General features: G+C 44.1%; 1 long non-coding RNA gene across 1 annotated transcript; it reads left to right on the forward strand.

The window, feature by feature from the left end:
- The first annotated feature begins 435 nt into the window (after positions 1-435).
- Positions 436-1346, forward strand: LOC140828662 (uncharacterized). The gene is made up of 3 exons (XR_012117280.1): positions 436-551; positions 693-733; positions 1274-1346. It is a non-coding gene; the product is annotated as an uncharacterized lncRNA (long non-coding RNA).
- The last annotated feature ends 4101 nt before the right edge of the window (positions 1347-5447 follow it).

The following is a 5447-nucleotide window of genomic DNA, read 5'->3' on the forward strand; positions in this document are numbered from 1 at the left end:
TTTAGAGTTGTGTTTTGGGCTATAGTATGCTTGGTATTATTGTCTTGAGGTATTAGTTGTTGTTGGTTGTTCTTTCAGAGTTTCGGATCGATTTTAGTTGGTTGAGTATTGCTCATTGCCGTGACCAGAGTGCACCCGCGCTCTTAGAGGAGTGCCCCCGCGGTGTACTATTCATGATTTTGGAGATGGGAAGTCGTAGCAGGACCACACCCGCGGTAGTTCAGGGACCGCACCCGCGGTGTTGACCGCACCTGCGGTGGTTGCAGCGCCGCACCCGCGGTGATGGTGTTCCAGAATTTTGTGTTGTGCCGTGAGCTAGGCGCACCCGCGGTGCTTGTGGCAGCGCACCCGTGGTCTAGGTATGGTCGAGTTTTTAAGTTACTTTTTGGAGTGGTTGGCTTCACTTTACTCTTTTTCCTCCTCTTTCATTCAGATTTTCTCTCCATTTCTTAGGGTTTTCTTCCATTTCTTTTGCTTCCTATCTTCGATTCAAGCGTTTAGTTTGCGTTTCGACTTGAGATCGTGGTTCTCCTTGGTGCTAGGAAGCTAAGGTAAGCTTTTGGTGCGATTTTTTTAAGGTTTTGAGTTAAGAGTTGACTTGGGTTTGTTGTTCTTGTGGATTTATGGATTATTTAGCTTGGATTCTTGGATATTGAGTTGATGTTGGTGTTATTTATGGATTATTGTTGTAGGTGGTGTACCAAGAGCATAGTTTGAGGTGTTCTTGTGGTTTGTAAGTGGAAATTCATCCCTTTTGCTCACATGATGTTATATGTATTGTGTTTTAAAGGTTTTAATATGATATTCCCTTCAATTGATTCATTGTTATGTATTGATTCCATTGCTATGTTTATTGGAGACAATTGATGTCTCATTATTGTTCAAAGGGAATACAAGAGAAAAGATAGAGTTTCAAAGTGTTTTAATGCCAAGAGAGAGTTTAAATGTTTTTGGATTGATAAATACATAGTCAGAGATTGCATGCAATTAGTTGATCAACGACCATAGGCTTATATCCCTCAGAGTTATCGGTTTATATCGATAGGGATACGAGCACTAGAGCAGAGATACTATTGATATCAATCCCCAGAGTAAAGAGAAATACAATCTCATTTATATGTTATTGCTATGATATTCATGTTCAGAGTTTATGATTCAAAGTTGATGGTATTTATGATTTCAAAGCTATGTTGTACAGAGTATATGTTCATTGCTATGTAAGAGTTCCACTTGCTGAGATTTATTCTCATTTCAGTTATTTCATGTGATGCAGATCAGAGTGGAGGCCCGGGACGTTGACTGTGGACAGGGGGTCATATGCATACACCGTTGGAAGGAAGATTTTGGCATGATCATATGAATGATGTTTTGTATTTTGATATGTCATTTAAATGATCATGTATTGTTATTTTTGTAAAGATGTTTAAAGAAATGTATTTTGAAACTCCTTCCATATTTTAAAGAAAATTTTTAATTTCCGCTGTGTATTTTATTTAAAGAGGTCAGAGGTGTCACATTTAGTGGTATCAGAGCACCGTTCTTCGGACCAATGCATATGACTTCGTCTATTTTCAACTGTCCGGGTATGTTTTCTTGCATCTTTCCATTGTTATATATTGATATGTCTTTTGTGAGCCCATTGTAGAGTAGAGGATGCCACCTAAGAGGAAAGCAGTAGAGGGTGAGGATAGTTCTTCCTCGAGAGTTGTCGACGAGTTCGGCAAGTTGCTTAAAGAGCAGGCCAAGGTCCATAGTGAGCAGATCCAACAGTTGCTCCGATTGCAAGGAGAAGGTCAGGGCAGAGGTCAAGCAAGAGGGCAAGTAGCTCAGGCTGTTGGCACTGATGCCATATTTTCTGCCTTTAAGAGGATGGATCCGCCGGAATTTTCAAGGAGCACCGATCCTTTAGTTGCAGTCGAGTGGGTCAAGGTTTTAGAGGCGATCTTCGATCATCTCCACTACGAGGACAGAGACCGTATCAGTTGTGCTGTTTTCATGTTGGTTAAAGCTGCTCGCATCTGGTGGAATGCGACCAAAGTTGGAGTTGATGTCTCGACACTGAAGTGGTTAGAGTTTACAGAGTTGTTCTATGACAAGTATTTTCCCGACACACTTCGAGCGAGGAAGGTTACGGAGTTCTTGGAGCTTCGTCAGGGGAGCATGAATGTTTACGAGTATATTCTGAAGTTTGAGGAGGGTTGCTTGTTTGCCCCGTACATTGCTTCCAATGACAGAGATAAAGGCGCTCATTTCATTCGAGGCCTTAGAGCTGAGATTCGTCGTGATATCAACATGTCCAAGGCTGTTACTTTCAAGGAGATCGTGTCCAAAGCTTTGTTGGCCGAGCAGGACGAGAAGGACATTGCCCGTGAGAGGCAAGCGAGACACCAGGCCATTGCTCAGAGGGGCCAGAGTTCGAGTCAGCGTGGCAGAGATCGGTTCAAGGGGAAAGGCAAGATGGACTCAAGTCCTAGACCACCGGCAGTTCCAGTTGTTCCATCTGATCCAGAGAAGCCTTTGTGTCCCAAGTGTGGGAGACATCATAGGGGAGAGTGCAGATTTGGCACTCATTCTTGCTATCGTTGTGGCACGGCAGGCCACATTGCCCGAGATTGTCCAAGAGGAGCTAGCCAAGAGAAGGTTCGGGGTCGCATCTTTTCGATGACGAAGGAAGGTATTAATCATGATTCTTCTGTGATCTCTAGTGCTATTTTAATTTCAGACAGAGTAGCTTACGACTTTGATTGATACTGGTGCTACTCATTCTTTTATGTCTGAATTGTTTTTGAGATCTTTGGGTATAGTTCCTTCTGTTATTCCCCTCCAGTTCAATGTTGTTTTGCCTTCGGGAGATGTTTTGTGCCCAACGTCTATTGTGTATGCTTGCCCTGTTCGTATTGATGATAGAGAGGTCTTTGCTGATTTGATTGTGATCCCGATGGTTGCCTTTGATGTTATTCTTGGCATGGATTGGCTTTCAACTTACCGTGCAGTTATCGATTGCGTTGCTAAGACGGTGACTTTTGCAGATGATGGCCTTAGGGAAGGTATGCTCGCCAGTGCAGGTACTTCGCTGGTCCTTCCTTTTATTTCTTGTCTTGAGGCTGAGAGATTGCTATGTAGAGGTTGCGATAGGTTTCTTGCTTCTATTGTGGATGTGGATGGTATGGTTAAGTTGAATATTGATGATATTGATGTTGTGAGGGAGTTTGCCGATGTGTTTGAGGATGATGTTCCGGGTTTGCCGCCGGACAGAGATGTTGAGTTCGTTATTGATTTAGCTCCAGGTACGGTTCCTATTTCTAAGGCTCCGTATAGGATGGCTCCTACTGAGATGAAGGAGTTGAAGACGCAGTTGCAGGATCTTCTAGACAAAGGTTTCATTCGTCCGAGTTCTTCGTCTTGGGGAGCTCCGGTTCTGTTTGTCAAGAAGAAAGATGGGTCGTTGCGGCTGTGTATCGACTACCGAGAGCTTAACAAAGTGACTGTCAAGAATAAGTATCTGTTGCCATGGATTGATGATTTGTTTGATCAACCTCATGGTGCTACTGTCTTTTCGAAGATTGATCTTCGGTCTGGCTACTATCAGTTGAAGGTTAGGGAGTCTGATATCCCTAAGACAGCGTTCTGGACCAGGTACGGTCGCTATGAGTTTCTTGTTATGTCTTTTGGTCTGACCAATGCTCATTCAGTTTTCATGGACCTGATGAACCGTGTGTTCAAGCCTGTTCTTGGATAGCTTCGTCATTGTTTTCATCGACGACATCTTGATTTATTCCAAGACCAGAGAGCTTCATGCAGAGCATCTCAGAGTTGTTCTTCAGTTGTTGAGGGAGAAGAGGTTGTTCGCCAAGTTGAAGACGTGTGAGTTTTGGCTGGATAAGATTTCTTTCCTAGGCCATGTCGTTTCGAAAGATGGTATTGCTGTTGATCCGTTGAAGATAGAGGCGATTCAGAAGTGGCCTATTCCTTCTACTGTCTCAGAGGTACGCAGTTTCCTTGGTTTGGCGGGTTATTATCGTCGTTTCATTTCAGATTTTTTCAAGATTGCCCTGCCATTGTCCAATCTGACGAGGAAGACTGTGAAGTTCGAGTGGTCCAACGATTGCCAGAGTGCATTCCAAGAGTTGAAGGATAGATTGACGACAGCTCCTGTTCTTTCTTTGCCTAGTGGTTCGGAGGATTTTGTTGTCTTTACCGATGCGTCGAAGAAGGGTCTCGGTGCAGTGTTGATGCAGCGAGGTAAGGTCATTGCTTATGCTTCTAGCCAGTTGAAGGATTACGAGAGGAATTATCCGACGCATGATTTAGAGCTGGCAGCTGTGGTTTTCGCCTTGAAAATCTGGAGACATTACTTGTATGGCGAAAAGTGTGAGATCTTCACAGACCACAAGAGTTTGAAGTATCTGTTTTCTCAGAGAGAGCTCAATATGCGACAGAGGAGGTGGTTAGAGCTTGTCAAAGACTAAGATGTGACTATCAGTTATCACCCAAGGAAGGCGAATGTTGTGGCTGATGCTTTGAGCCGTAAGTCGAGTTCTTCCTTGAGTTCTTTGATTCAGAAACCATTGTTGATGGATTTGCAGCGAGAGGAGATTTCTTTGGTGGTTCTGGGGACCATTGCTCGCTTTTCAGCGTTGGTCATTCGAGCTACATTGACGGACAGGATCCGTAGAGAGCAGACTGACGATGTTCAGTTGACAGAGTTGAGAGCTAGAGCAGAGGAGAGAGGTAATTCAGAGTTTGCGACGAATGGAGAGGGTTTGGTGACTTTCAGAGGCCGTATTTGTGTTCCCGTTGGTGATGATGTTCGGCGAGACATTCTGACAGAGGCTCATACCGCGCCATATTTGATTCATCCAGGCAGTACGAAGATATATCAGGATCTTCGTCGACTCTACTGGTGGCCAGGTATGAAGAAAGATGTTGCTTTGTTCATTTCTCAGTGCCTTACTTGTTAGCAGGTGAAAATTGAGCACCAGAGACCTGCTGGGACATTGTTGTCATTGCCGATTCCTCAGTGGAAGTGGGAGCATATTACGATGGATTTCGTGACTGGTCTTCCCAGAGAGCAGAGAGGTTTCAATTCCATTTGGGTTATCGTTGATCGATTGACCAAGTCAGCGCATTTTCTCCCAGTCAAGATGACGTACTCCATGAACCAGTATGTTGAGGACTATATTGTAGAGATTGTTAGACTTCATGGTGTTCCAGTGTCGATCGTGTCTGATCGTGACCCCAGGTTTACTTCAGAGTTTTGGAAGAGTTTGCACAGAGCTATGGGTTCGCGGTTAGCGTTTAGTACAGCTTATCACCCTCAGAGCGACGGTCAGCCAGAGAGAGTCATTCAGATTCTCGAGGATATGCTCAGAGCTTGTACTATCGATTATCCAGGTAGCTGGGATTCTAAGTTGCCTTTGGTTGAGTTCATGTACAATAACAGTTAC

Source organism: Primulina eburnea, chromosome 3 (genome assembly GCF_022965805.1).
Source record: "Primulina eburnea isolate SZY01 chromosome 3, ASM2296580v1, whole genome shotgun sequence".
Classification (NCBI taxonomy): Eukaryota; Viridiplantae; Streptophyta; class Magnoliopsida; order Lamiales; family Gesneriaceae; genus Primulina; species Primulina eburnea.